A 16,103-nucleotide genomic window follows, 5' to 3' on the forward strand; every position below is an offset into this window, starting at 1 on the left:
GTTGAGTTATATATGGGTCTCATCCATGGGACCTGCTTCTGTCATACATTTAAAGCATATATTGTGGATATGAATACCTGTTTAATACTACTGGGCTCCGATTCTGAATATTTAAATTTCGTCCTATCTAGTTCCATTGCTACCCGCTTGCCCCAAGATGACATTGCTTTAAAATTACTTATTACTAGCATCTATGTACATTATAAAGTGAGATGTACACTTGTTCAGTTATCCCTATCTTGCATAGTTATAAGTGGTCCTGAGCAAGCAAATATTCTCTCTAAACATAGAGGCCCAAGTATGATTCCACCATTAATATCCTATGTGATAACATTTTCCACTTAATGCTGTATTCTAGTATTTGGCAATACAATAGATGACAATGATTACGCAGTAAACAGAAGTCCATATCATTGCTTCTACTAAGCATTCTCTACCAAGCTCACAAAACCCTCAACACGTATTGCGCCTAAGAGATCTTGGCATGAATAATGATTTCTCAAGGTTGTATACTTAGGGCTAGGCTAGTTATTTTCAGCTTACTGACTCTGCCATATCTAACAATGGGACACACCCCAAGATATATTGATGGACTTATTTATGTAAAATGTTAAAAGGAGCTCTCCTGCTTCAGACATTTATAAAATAAACCCCTCCGCTATCCCTGCAAGTTAAGCGATAGCTGTATATGGCTGGGTTTACCACTGAGCATTCTCAGTGGTCACTTCACTAGATCAGACAGCCACATTTTGAAGATAAGTGTGGGTATCTGAAGTGGAACCCCCATCTATCAGATGGGCATAATATAAATAGCTAGTAATATAGTCCTTTGATACATGCCAGCAAAACCTTCTAAATGTATATTAGAGGGGTTGTCCAGTCTAAATCCATCAGTTTGCAGTCACTCTATGTGACTGCAGACATAGGAATCCTCATATATTATGCACTGTGCTCTGTGAGGATTCACCAGGTTCAAAGCTGTGAATGGCTGTCACGTGGCGTGCAATATCAGGCTTCATAAGTCTACATTCACATACAGTGACTGCAGACTTATGGATTTACACTGGACAACCAATTTAACCTAGTATACAGTATTTAGTGCAGAAGTCACAAGTTGTATATGTAATATATGGCCAATGCCCCATAATGTAAATATTCTATGTTTTATGTATTTACTGTTGTATATTATATATTTGTGGATATTTAAGTGTTTTAGAAAATAATACCCTTAGGATGTAATAGAGCTAGGATTGTTTAGCTGGTTGCTGAAGGTTTTATCCAGCAGTTGAGTTAGCCGGAGGTAAAGTGAGTTCAGAAGAGGTGCTAGATAAGATAGGGTTAAAGTATTAAGAGAGGAGTGACAGATGGCAGGGTGGATGGTTTGGAATGGGAGCTTCAAAGGCAGTATTTGAAGAAGTGGGATCAAAATGAAAATACATAGTCCCAATGCTAGGGCTAGTCAAGGAATCCTGAGGTAACCTCTAGAGGTTCGGAGCCTACGGATCACCCCGGCAGGTTTAGAGAGTCACCTGGCTATAGAGTCATTGAGGCCCAGAAGTGGATGAAGGTGTGACATATTAGGGGAAGGAGGCAGAGCACAAAGAGTAGTACCGAATAGAGAGAAAAAGTTTAACATCCCCACCGGAGTCTGTTCATGCGACTTCTGGTTCGATCACCAGGCATCGCCGTATTTCCTCCGTGGCAATAGGAGAGTGATAGCAAAGGAGTCAGTGCCAGTGTCTCTGGTGGACGCAGGCTCCGCCCATCCACTCAGCTGGGTTTCCCTGGGGCCTGCAGTACCACTGGCTGACAGTGGTGGCGTGTGTTTTCCAGCTGAAGTTACCACCTTTCAGCTACAGCCAATGGGAAGACATCACACTCTTCTTATCCCCCCTTCTGTCTGCTGGTCACTGGCAGATATAGTCTTGTAGTTCACTGCTAGTCTCTGGTTATTGCCCTGTTTTGAATATTGATTCCTGTGTTTTGACCCCTGCCTGCTCTTTGACTAGTCTCCTGCCTGCCGTTTCTGTAACTCGCTGCCATCTTTATTTTTTTACCTTAGCCTTATTCCGGACTACATTCTTGTCTGACAATTTCGTACCTTTTCTGTATCTCCTGGTTTGACCCTGCCTGATAACTACTCTTCTTGGAATTGCAGCCTTCCACAAGTAGCGATCTCGGGGGCCCTTTAGTAATTCCAAATCTCTGTATAAGGGTTAAAGGGTTTCAGGGTTCTTGGGATCCTGCTTAGGGAGTGGCTTGCCTCTAGGCTGTCTATGACAGCCATCCTGAGACTGTGGTTCCAGGCAAACATCACAGAAAGGAAGGCAATATCTGTCATAACAGTGTGAAGAATAAAAGCAAACAAAAACATGTTGGCTAAGTGAACTTTGGTGTTGTGTGCCTTACTACTTTGAGGACCGCCACCAAGAGTAACGGACACCGACAAAAAGCAGTAAGTAAGTGTCATCTGTGATGCCCTGACCTATCAGGTCATCACAGGGTATTGTGCAATCTGCCCTTCTGCACAGTATCCACCTTCCTTGGTTACGGATCCTGGTCCTTTGGTGTTGCTAACAGCTTAGCCAATCGAAATCCTAGGAACACTTCCCACTTTTACCTAACAGACACACCATTAGGGGGGCCTGAAGGGAATAAGGCCGCCCACATGGGGGGTTGGTGAGGAGAAAGTGAGGACAATGACAGTTGAGTTGAGTTGAGTTGAGAGAGTGGAGAGAGGAGGTGAGGTGGCTCTCGTGAGGAGAGGCCACGGAGGAGAGCTCCTGTATACTAGATGGCAGATGTTGGTCTGGGCGCGGAAGGATCTGGAACCCGGTCGCAGGGGACAGTGTCAAGGGGAATAGACTGCCGAGGAGGGCAGCCGGCGGCCTTGAGCTATCACCGGGCAGGGGCCAGGGCACGACGGGGTATGTGAACCCCAGGCTGGAAAGTAGCTTCACGCTTTCTGGTAATTTACCCGACAGGGGTGAAGACTTCAAGTGTCATCCCCAACCTGCTCCAAAATCGGGGTACTAGCGCACCGATGGGATAGGACTTTCCCACTACAGTCCAAAGAAATCCTACACGTGAACCCTGAGAGCAAGCTCACTCCGTTAGCCATACGGGTGAGCGGGAGCCGAAGAGTTTTATACCCATGGGTCCAACAAAGAAGAAGGTGCCAAGGACAGGGCCACAGGCTAACAGCAACACCAAGGGGACGGATCCAGGTGCTCCCCGCAGACTGAAGTCGTGCTCAGAATTCTGGTTTACAAGCTGTCGGTGTAATTATTCAGGGACTGAGTGAGTACATTGGAAGATCCCTGTTCCTATTCCCCATGGCACCAAACTACCATCCCAACCATCAACGGGCCCGCGGGACACAAACCCCCGACCGACGGAGGGGTTAAACATCAGACTGCCACACCATCGTCACCGGGCTCCCTAATGGCAGCGATGGTCCCTCACATTACCACACACCGTGGGTGGCGTCACAAACTTTCCAAAAAGCCCCTGTACATATCTCCCCCCCCTTCATTTAATCAAATGGCTGCGTGACCCCCTGGGTCCGGAGACCCCTCGAGCCACCGCAGATCCAGATCCGGGGGTGGTACACATGCACCCCTGAAGTCAGGTCTGCACACCGAGTCTCCTTGGTGATGGAGAGCAGCACATGCGTGGCCCGAGGCTGGCACCCACCTTCGTACATCCAGTGCTATTCACAGAAAAAACGCTTGAACAATTTCCAACATTTGCAATTAGCACCTACATAAAGTAATTGAAAAAATGTTGGGAAACTTTAAGAAACTCCTATTCACTTATTTAGATTCAGTAGCATAGAATCCTATTGATGTTGTAGTATGATTGCATATAAGACAGAGGATTACAGTTTAATAATAAAAAAATTGTTTAAAAGAACAGAAAGTCCTCAGTGGTTGATACCTTTTAAAATCTCTCCAAAAATGTTCCTTTGTATTTTCAAGCATCTGGTGACGTATGGCCACCCCTCCATTTTCCAACACAAATTTTGTTATTTTTTTATTAACCTTTATCCTTGTATTATTGATGCGAGCCACTGATCGCGCTGTTCTCCACATTTGTCTAGCTACTATATCCAACCAGACCACCACTGTTTCTGGGTAAGACCTCCATAAATTCAACATATCGAGCTTTATGTTCCTAACTAAATGTCTTGATGTTCTTATTGCTAAATCATTACCACCTAAATGGATAAGTAAGACGTCCGGGGGGCGGTAGAACTCCACATGATACTGGATTTCTTTTAACAGCTGATGCCACTGCATTCCCCTCTTTCCTATCCATGTCACCCGTGCCAAGGAACTGGGCAACCCCAACTGTTTGCCATTAGGCCTGACTGCTGCACGTAAGGCCCCCCAAAAAACAAATGAATGTCCCATGATCCAAACCAGGCATTGCTGTTCAGCTAAAACAAAAACAAAAAACACAATTATCACACAATTGTCTAAATGAAGACACAACTACTATAAGATTACCAAAATGTACACATATATATATACATGTACGCCATTTATAATAAATGCAATCTAATGTAGCTCTTAAATCTGCTCGATTCCCATCTCCCGATTTTTTTAACTATGTCCGGCCCTAAGCCCCATCTAGCAGCTTCTGTTGCTGCTCCTATCCTAAATGAGTGTGAAGTGAATGCATTTGGAGACTCTCCCAATATTGTCAGGCATTTTTTAAGAACTGCTGTGAATTGAAATTGTGACAATGACTTACAATCCTCATGAATTAGTAATGAACCTTGGATATTTGGCCTTCTTGAGACATAGTTTCTAAAACAGATGACCGGGCAGGCCTTGGAACCGCTTAAAGGAAACAATGTGATCCATTTTCCTTTACCCTGTTGATCAGTTTTTGACTTTGCCAGAAAACATTCCAGTCTGTCCGTGTACTGATGCATGTCCTCGTCTTGTAGACCCCCACGTCTGGTGGAACTACTCGACACTAACTCGCTGATTCTAAAAGCTCCAAAAAAGGCCAGTGTGAATGCACAACTAAAGAGAAACACTTCAAACGGACTGCTACAGACTCGGCCTAGTACACTCAGTATCTGCTGCAATAACTGGAAAGAAATCGGATGCCGTTTATCTCTGGTCTTCTTACAACTTTTCCTGTAACCCTTTAGGGCCTGCTTAACTAAAAAATGCTTTGTGTAATCAGTGAAGTCGTGCAACTTAAACCAAAAGGCTAATCCTGACATTTTACTATTAATACTGGACAATGAAGTACCGTCCACAAAGGCCCTGCTAATGTAAAATAACAACAAGGAAACATTGTCATGTACACTGGCATCATGTGCCACTAGAGCACACAAGTCTTCCCATTCCCTCCATGCTGACTGGTACCTCTGCCATGTGCTTACACCTACAGACCGTTCTATCAGAGCGTATGCGGTGTCACTGGCAGTGACAACAGAAAATCCGGACACTTCTTGCCTTGTAGCTCTGCCATCGGGGCTAACGAACGGAATCTGTCCCACTGAAAACGAGACAGAGCATCAGCCACAGAATTACACACACCGGGGACATGCACAGCTGTAATCTGACAATTTGACTTTAAACAGCGCAGCACTAGATGACGCAGCAAAGTAACAACAGGCAGGGAAGAAGCTGATTGTTTGTTGATGACTTCTACAACTCCCAAGTTATCACAATGAAATCTCACTTTTCGGTTTTGGAAAATATTGCACCAAATTTTACAAGCAACCACTATGGGGAACAATTCAAGGAGGACTAAGTTTCGTGTTAACCCATTGTTTCTCCAACTCTCTGGCCACCTATCTGCACACCACTGTCCAGAACAATATGCACCAAAACCAGTTGACCCTGCTGCATCAGTGTGGATGTCTAGATCAAAATTTGAAACCGGTGGTCTGATCCACAATGACCTCCCATTAAACTCCATTAAGAACTGTTCCCATACCGCCAGATCGTCCTTTAATGTTCTAGCCAGCCGCACAAAGTGATGTGGAAAGGTTATGCCTGAGGTAGCTGCAGCTAGGCGCCTACAAAAAACTCTACCCATTGGAATAATGCGACACGCAAAGTTCATTTTTTCTAACAGTGATTGTAGATCCTTTAATCTGATCTTACGGTGAGATCTAGCTTCTCTGACTGCCTCCAGCAGATCACTGACCTTGTCATCTGGTAATCTGCACTCCATGGCCTCACTGTCAATCAAAATTCCTAAAAACTTGATAAGTGTAGACGGGCCTTCTGTTTTATCTGATGCTAACGGTACTCCGAAACGCTTAAAAACCAACTGAATCGCTGACAATAATGAAGCACAAACAAATGACTTTGGTGGACTAATACATAAGAAATCATCTAGATAATGCAGGACAGAACGCACGCTGGCTTCCTTCTTTACTACCCACTCCAAAAATGTGCTAAATGATTCAAACAAGGAGCATGAGATGGAACAGCCCATGGGTAAACCCAAGTCTACATAAAACATTCCCTGCCACTGACAACCCAAGAGATGGAAGCTTTCTGGATGTACTGGTAAGAGTCTAAAAGCAGCTTCAATGTCTGTTTTTGCCATTAAAGCTCCTCTGCCGTACTTCTGAACCCATGCAATCGCTGTATCAAATGAAGTATACGAGACTGTGCAAAGTTCCTGATCGATTCCATCATTAACTGAGCTTCCATGAGGGAAGGACAGATGATGGATCAGCCTAAACTTATTGGGTTCCTTCTTTGGGACCACTCCCAATGGAGAAACCCTTAAGTTTTCTATTGGCATTTTGGGGAATGGGCCTGCCATGCGGCCCATGTCAATTTCTTTGTTTAGTTTTGTGGAGACAATGTGAGAATATGTATAAGCTGAAGCAAGGTTACGAGAACAGGTTAATGGGCCTGAAGTAGATGGGATCTTAAAACCTTTTGAGAAAGTTTAATAACTTTAATAGTTTAATAATAGGAATATTTACATCAGGCCTTAAAAAGAACAATTAATTAATTAATTTTATTCATATATATAGCGCTATTAATTCCACAGCGCTTTACAAACATTTGCAACACTGTCCCCATTGGGGCTCACAATCTAGAGTCCCTATCTGTATGTCTTTGGAGTGTGGGAGGAAACCGGAATACCTGGAGGAAACCCACGCAAACACGGGGAGAACATACAAACTCCTTGCAGATGGTGTCCTTGGTGGGATTTGAACCCAGGACCCCTGTGGCCAGAGAGTAGGATATAGTATTTTATTTTTTTTCTTATCATATACAGATATCAAGATATATCATTCACCATTGCTCTCACTAGCAAACGTTGCATTAGTACAGTGTATTGTTGTATGTGGAGCTAGAGATGTATTTGCTTATTTGCTCTTTGCAATCATATTTTGCTAAAAATGTGATAATGCTGTCTGAGAAAAACACCCCATAGAGACAGTTATCATCAGCACTCTAATTGCTCTAATGAATCCCATTGCTTCTGTAAAATATTTGTAATGATAATTGTCATGACAACAATGACACAAATGCCTAATATGTAATCTCATTAAGACAATAGGCCATAGTGCGCTACACATGAATGCATAATTAAATGCGAAAAAATATTTGTAAAGGATAGAAATTCTTCATCTAGTGCATGCGATGGAATGACAGTAAATTAATTGGTAAACTGAATGCCAGTGACTTCAAAATGTCAAGTGTAGCAAAGCTTCATTTTTTTGGAAACAAAAACATATTTTACGTCTTTTTCCAAACCTCCCAGAAAAAGAAAAAAAAAAGAAAAACAAATTAGCAAGCTGACCACCTGTTGTAAGTAAAGACTTATATGAACACATGGGTATTAGTAATTAAATGGTGGCTGAAATGCCAGATTGAGTTTTTGAGGTTAATTAATTTATTCATACTTGTTCCTAAAAAAATGAGAAGACTGGAGCATAGCAGATGTTGAAAAACATCAAGGTCACTGAGATCATAGGAGCGTGAGAAAGAAGCCCTACAGGCATGGCAGCGCTGCTTGTAAATTCATGACAAAGTGAGCCCTCCGAACAATGTAGTAATCCAGACCGGTGTAAGTAATTATGGGCAAACACATTGCCAGAGGGGTCGACTTATCTTGTACTTTTATAAGTGGTTATATGGAATCTGAGGAAAACTTTTTTTGGATACACGGTGACACACCAGACTACTAACGTAACAAGTCTCTTACTTCCTCTTTCCTAAAAAATTGTATCATCCGGTGTGTAACTACAAGGAAGGCCGTAAATCATTTTGATGTCAGTGTTGTGATATAAGAAAGTTTGGGGTTTTCCGTATCTTCCTATGTGTTTCCTGTAGCTGCTTGTATAACATAGCCTAATCTTATTTATTACCACGCTGCACAAGAGTCTTCATGAAGAATAATGAGAGCTTAGTTCCATGGGTGTTCTCTCGCCAATATATAGAACAACAAGCTAATGGGTTTAACAAGCACTGCGTGACAGTCATTCAGTAACTTTACATTATGTTTTAATACATTATTTATGACCAAAGTAAACAAAATGTAGTAATATGTTTTAAAAAAAAATTATTCTAGTGTCAAGGACAAAAACAAGGATTTTTGTGCTAGAATCAATAACATGAATTAATATATATTAATTAATTATATATTGAATTAATATATATCTAATATTCTTTCATTGTTTTCAGAATTTTTGCATTCTACACGAGTATATACCTAGAAACAGATTAATAATTGTGCTGCATTACATACACAATTTTATATCAAGCATTAACTACCGTATATACAGGGAGGAACACAGAAAAGGGTGGAATAGTAAAGCTTATCTGAATCTACTATTTTTCTAATTAAAGGTATGGAAACAGATCATTCAAAACTTGAATTGAGCCTGTTCGCGCAGATATTACTGGTAAAATTTGATAAGAACAGACGCTATTCTTTAAAAATGTTGCCCCTTATAATTATCTGGAGTCCCTCCAGATGTGGGAGCATAATAAATGTAACATGTAAAATTAAAAAAGTATATACATTTACTCAACTCAGCACTCACTTCTCTGGCAGTTCCTACTTCTCCCTGTTTGCTGTCTGGTCCTTCATGCCTCTGTTGTGTCGAAACTTTGACTCAATGTTCACTTTAGGCTAGGGCTACTGGCCATGAGCAAGAACTCCCAGAGTTAACTACGTATAAACAGTGACCTTTGGGGCCTGCGCCTAGAAGTTATGGCCCCATATTCATGGATTTACACACACAAGTAGGCCTTGAAGCATAGTCAGTGAGCCCCAGACTAAGCATCAGACAAAATTGTGGTGTGATGGAGGACCGGACTGCGTGCAGAAAGCAGTCAGTGCAGCCAGAGAAGTAAGTGGTCATCAAAAAGTTACAAAGAAAACAAATTATATATTCATCTCACTGCTCACGTTTACGACCACCCCCGCTGCTCTCTGTCTGCTGTCCAGTCCACTGTGCCAGTCTACAGCCATATATCTAATCCGATGATCACAAAAGGCTATGGCTTCTGGCAATGAGTAGATCCATGGAGAATAGGTAATGAATTCCAGGGCCTACTTGCATCCTGAATCCAGAGATTAGAAGACTGAAGCCAGAGCCTAGAGTGAGCACTGGGCTGGAGATGTTACACGATGGAGACCTGGAAGACTAGACAATCGAGCAGGGAGCAGATGGACTGGCCAGAGTGTTTTACAGTAGATTATGTTTTTTTTTTCTTTTTAAACACTTGCTGGCCCTCTACTGTTCAGCAATATAGTAGCCACATCTGTCTACATCCTGTCCTTCCTGAATGTAGTATAACCCTCTACGTTTGTCACCCAGTCATGGCTCTCATCCAGCCAGGTTTCCATAATGCCCACCAAATCATAATCCATGGTTGACATAAGAGTCTCCAATTCATTCAATTTGTTTGCAAGATTTCTTGCATTTGCCAGTGGACATTTAATACTATTAACGCATTCCTTACTTCTAGCCTTCCTACTTTCCTTGCATGTCCCAGCCCCCTTAAGCCTTCATTGACCCATACAGTCTCACTGTCTTCTGCTCTATCACCTTATTTGTTCCACTACCCTCTCTCCCCCTAGATCCAAGTTTAAAAGCTCCTCCATCCATCTGACCATTTTCTCCCCAGCACAGCTGCACTCTCCCCATTGAGGTGCAGCCCGTCCCTACCTTACAGCATGTATCCGACTGATAAGTCAGCCTAGTTTTCCATGAACCCAAACCCTTCCTCCTGCACCAATTTCTAAGCCATGTATTTTTCTCCCTAAGCTCCCGCTGTCTTTCTAGTGATGCTCATGGTACCGGTAGTATTTCTGAAAACACCACCTTGGAGGTCCTAGACTTCAGCTTCTCTCTTTGTTTCCTGTAATCATTTTTAAGTACCTTCCACCTGCATCTAACTTTATCATTAGTACCAATGTGCACCATGACCGCTGGGTTTTCCCCAGCCCCACTCAGCAATCTGTCTATCCAATCCACAATATGCCGAATCTGACCACCCTGTAAAGCTGTAGGGGGGAAAAAGCGGAATAGGGTCTTACCCGGTATGAGGGTAGAGAGACAGAACAGAAAGAGATACACTCACCTGGTAGGGTTGTGCCAGTCACAACCCCCTATGATCGCATGTGAGTGGTTTTATGTGGTTTAGCAGCGGCCCTGCAAAGCAGGTTATCATATAAATCAAATAGAAAACCGGTTTTAAATGCCGCGCTAAATACCACAGATGCTGTAGATAAAGAGATTTCCTTTATTTCACAGTTCTACACGTTTCAGAGACATCTCCGTCTCCTTCCTCAGGAAAAAAAATCATATTCATAACAAAACAATCACTGATCTCGGGGAGATCAGCCAGAGAAAACACTGCCGGTAGCCAGCTGGTTTCTGTGTTGAGACTCCTAACAGAGGCTCCATGGACCTTTTTGATTTGCATATTTCCCAGGGGGATTTCACTGTCTTGAGCGCCCTCATTGGCTGCCGGCAGTGTTTTCTCTGGCTGGTCTCCCCGAGATCAGTGATTGTTTTGTTTTGTTGGTCTACTATGCATTGCTCCCACCCAGCCAGAATCCTATTCCACACTGATGAGGGGCAATACCCCGAAACAGCTGTCTGTGGATGGATACCTGGCCTTGGTATTTCCCTTGTCATATCTTTAAACTTGTCAAAAAGTTGGATATTGACTAAAAGGGCCACTTAATATGGTGGTTATGGTGGTCTCCTGAAAAGAGTCACCCCTTGGCTGGGCCCTTCCCGGAGGGATATCTGGCTGGTTTCTTTGTTGAGACTCCTAACAGGGGCTCCATGGACCTTTTTGATTTCCAAATTTTTGAATGGCCTTTTCTTAACAATCCTATCAAGGCTGTGGTTTTCCTGCTTGCTTGTGCAGCTCTTACTACCACACTTTTTCCTCCTACTCAACTTTCCATTAATGTGCTTGGATATAGCACTCTGTGAACAGCCAGCTTCTTTAGCAATGACCTTTTGTGGCTTATCCTTCTTGTGGATTGTGTCAATGACTGCCTTGTGAACATCTTTCAAGTCAGCAGTTTTCACTGATTGTGTAGCCTACTGAACCAGACTAAGGGACTAATTTAAATGCTTAGGAATCCTTTGCAGATGTTTTGTGGTAATTATTCTAATTTTCTGGGATAATGACTTTTGGGTTTTTATTGGCTGTAAGCCATAATCATCAACATTAATAGAAATAAACACTAGAAATAGATCATTCTGTTTGTAATGACTGTATATAACATACGGTATGTTTTTCCCTTTTTGTATTGAATTACTGAAATAAATTATCTTTTTAAAGATATTTTAATTTATTGATTTGCACTTGTACCTAAATGTTAAAGGAAGCCAAAGAAAGGGGAAACACCAGCATCAATTATCAGTGATGAAGTAACAACTGAGAAATGTTGGATACCATAAGAAACCTTTTAAAAACATGACCGAACAAAGATTTGCATGATGATTTTAGTATTACTCAAATAGATTCAGATATTTTTAGAAAATATACATCTAATCATTCTGAAAGTTTAGGCCTCCTGGAATAAAAGTGTACATCCTCTGTGTTTTTTAGATCATAAAAGTTTTTTCCAGTTTCCTCCCCTGGATGGTTTCCTGACCTTTTCTATGTCAATGACTGAGTGATGACAAATTACCATGGTGAACCTCCGCAAAGTGTTTAGATAAGCCTGACGTGGCTCTACTTGAACTGTCAGAATCAGAGGCAGCCGCTGACACGTGTTCCAACATGCGTGTTTTCAGCATACCTGTGGTACAGCCAATATATGACTTATTGCAGATGGTGCAATGTTCCCTATAAACTACATATCGAGCAGTTTATAAGGAATTGATGATGTATATTTTGCCCTTTTTATCTTCAAATTTCTGAGTTTTTAGCATGAACTTATAGATTGCATTTTATGCCTCCACATTTAAATGATCCCTTTATCTAACCATGTGCAGTTTTCATTGCTAGAACTGTAGAAAATGAAGGTTAATATACTACCAAGGTTATGTGATTTTTTGGCAACAAAATGAATGCCTTGTGCAAGGATTTTTTTGTAGTGTAGGATCCTGATGTAATAGAGGAGAATTGTTTTTAACTAACCCCACAATTTTATAATAGTCACTACTAAACGATGTGGAAAAGGTAATGCCTCTATTGTCAGATGTAGATCTGTCATTCTTGGCATAGAAAAGGTCAGGAAACCATCCAGGGGAGGAAACTGGAAAACACTTTTATTATCTAAAGAAGCACGGTGGATTCTTTCTCAGGATACTTGCACTCCAGGAGGCCTTCAATTTTTGGAATGATTTGATGTATATTTTCTAAAAATATCTGAATCTATTTGAGTATTACTAAACTCATTATGCAAATCAATGTTCATGAAAATGTTTTTATTTTGTTTTTTCCTTGTGGTATCTACAATTTCTCAGCTGCTATTTTATCACTGATAATTGATGTGGGCGTTTCCCCCTTTACTCCTTAACGATCGCTGGCAGTAATCTTACATCCTAGCTGTCATAGTGTTAATCTACACTGGTTGCTGCCGGCAGCTGGGGGGGGATCGGCACACATCTCAGCTGATTTATACAGCTGACATGTGTGCCTGCTAGGCAAAAGCAGAATCGCTATCCGCCCGTGCCTTTTAACTCCTTAAATGGCGCTGTCAATATGTGACAGCGCCTTTATAATAGCGATCGCTCTATAACTTTACTCACAGGCCGACACGTGACGTGATCACATGAATCTGGTGGTTGTCATGATAGCACAGGGTTATGTGATGATTCATGCACTCACACGACTCAGGTCCTGTAAGAAACAGCTGAGTGCTGCTTCTTACAAGAGATGATCATTTCTCCCGGTCTGAGCGGTGCTGCTCTGAACAGTAGAAATGGAAGAGCGATCAGACTAATGATCATTATAGTCAAAAGAAGTTTAATTTTAAAAAATTAAAAAAAACCCTAAAAGTTTAAATCATCTCCCTTTTGCCCTATTGAAAATTAAGGGGTTAAAAAAATAAAAAATATACACACATTTGGTATCGCCGCGTTCAGAAATGCCTGATATATGAAAATATAAAATCAATTAACCTGATCAGTAAACGGCGTAGCGGCAAAAAAATTCCAAATGCCAAAATTTAGTTTGTTGGTCGCCACAAATTGTGCACTACATACAATATTAGGCAATCAAAACGTAGCATCTGCGCAAATAGTACCGTAAAAAATGTCAGCTCAAGGCACAAAAACTAAGCTATCACTGAGCCATAGATTCTGAAAAATGAGAACGTTATGGGTTGCGGAAAAATGCATAAAACATACACCACTTTTTCAGACAAACTCCTTATTTTTTTTAACCCTTTAGATTAAAGTAAACCTATACATGTTTGGTGTCTAAGACACCAAACTCAGGTATCCCACTGACACATCAATTTTACTATACAGAGAACACAGTGAATAAAATATCTGAAAAACAATAGTGCAATCGCACTTTTTTGCAATTTTTCTGCATTTGGATTTTTTTTGCCGTTTTCTAGTACACTATGGTAAACCTCATGGATTCATTTAAAAGTACAGCTTGTTCTGCAAAAAACGAGCCCTCACATGACCGCAATGACTGAAAAATAAAAGTTATGTCTCTTGGAAGCAGACAGGCAAAAAAATAAAACGGAAAGCGCAAAATCGGCCACTCGTGACGTGGTTAACTTCCTTTTCCATGTAGGTATATGTGAACTGATCTTTACATTGTGCAAGTTCTATGATTAAGCATCTCTGCGGTCTGAAACGCATAAGAATTGTGCTTATATTTTAACATGTATGTTTTTTAACCCCTACATGACTGGCCAATTTTGCACTTTCCATTTTTTTTTTCGCCATTCTTCTTCCGAGAGACATAACTTTTTTATTTTTCGGTCATGTGAGGGCTCGTTTTTTGCAGAATGAGCTGTACTTTTAAAGGAAACCATGAGTTTGACCATATAGTGTACTGGAAAACAGCAAAACAAATTCCAAATGCGGAGAAATTGCAAAAAAAAGTGCAATAGCACTACTGTTTTTGAGATATTTTATTCACTGTGTTTACTATATGGTAAAACTGATGTGTCAGTATGATGCCCCAGGTTGTTGAAAGTTCGTAGACACCAAACAAGTATAGGTTTACTTTTATCTAAGGGGTTAAAAAAATAAGACTTTTTTCCGAAAAAGGTTTTACGCCATATTCCGTGACCCGTAGTGTCCTCAATTTTTGGCCTGTTATTCCATTTAGCACAAAATTTGTGGTGACCAAAAAACGTAATTTTGGCGATTTGAATTTGAATTTTGTTACTACGCCATTTACCGATCAGATTAATTGATTTTATATTTTGATAGATCAGGCATTTCTGAACGCAGCAATATCAAATATGTGTATAATTTTTTATTTTTTTTTAACCCTTTTATTTTAAATGAGATGAAAGGGGAGTGATTTGAATTCATATTTTTTTTATTTGTTTTTAATTTTTTTAAACTTTTTTGTAAACTTTTTTTTTTATTTTACTAGGTCCCCTAGGGGACTACATGAATCAGCAATCTGATCGCTCTTTAATATCTGCTGATTGCAGCTACACAGCTGTGAACAGCAGATATACTCATTTGCTGTCTCACCCAGCTCTCGGCCAGGTGAAACAGTAAGTGAGTCATGTGAGCTACAGGAGACATCACATGACTCTGTGCTACCACGACAACCACCGGAAGTCATGTAATCATGTCACGTGGCTTCCGGTTTTGGCAGTATGTAAACATTTACCGCGATCGCAATTATAATGGCGCTGTCACTTGTTGACAGCGCCATTTAAGGGGTTAAACGTGCCGTTTACGATTACGATTCTGCTCGTCCTGTCAGGCACACATCTCAGTTGTATAAATCAACTGAGATGTGCGCTGATCTCCCTATGGCCGCTAGGACGTAATTTTACCGCCCATGGTTGTTAAGGGGTTAAACAATTAAAATAAAATAGACTTTTAAAGATATTTTATGGAGCAAGGTTCGGTGATGGAATTTTATTTTTACCATTGCTTATATCTCTATTCCTGGGAGTGCCATCCCTGAATTTCCGTGCATCTATATGGGCTCATATTGTTGGCAGTGATACGGTAGGTTGTAAACTTTTTTCTTTTCCTTTGCATGTGTAGCCACACACGCTCAGAACTTCAATATCCAGCATCTTCACCTCCGAGATCGTCTGAGCATAAGCCAACCAGACAGCTGTTACAACAATCGGTTTGCATAACCAAAGACTTTCTGCACAAACTTAGAGAAACCATCTCAGGGAAGCTCAAGTGTAGATCATTGTTCTCACCAGGGTCTCCACCTGATTGCAGTTCATCATCATAATTAACTTTAGTGGCTAAATGCTCACATTCAATGGCATCTGGCACATTGGAGAAGTGTTCTCTTTAAGGACGAATCCCAGTTTTCACTGTACAGGGCAGATGGCAGAATGAGTCTATAGCATTGTGCAAGTGAGCGTTTTGCTGATGTCATTAGGAATCAAGTGACCCAGGGTGGTTTTAGGATTATGGTATGAATATGCAAACATTATGGACAATGATTACA

General features: G+C 41.1%; 1 protein-coding gene across 1 annotated transcript in view; it reads left to right on the forward strand.

Moving 5' to 3' along the window:
- SLC7A11 (solute carrier family 7 member 11) overlaps positions 1-16,103 on the forward strand; it is a 418,199-nt gene that overhangs the window by 117,765 nt on the left and 284,331 nt on the right.

The sequence above is a fragment of the Anomaloglossus baeobatrachus genome, chromosome 1 (genome assembly GCF_048569485.1).
Source record: "Anomaloglossus baeobatrachus isolate aAnoBae1 chromosome 1, aAnoBae1.hap1, whole genome shotgun sequence".
Classification (NCBI taxonomy): Eukaryota; Metazoa; Chordata; class Amphibia; order Anura; family Aromobatidae; genus Anomaloglossus; species Anomaloglossus baeobatrachus.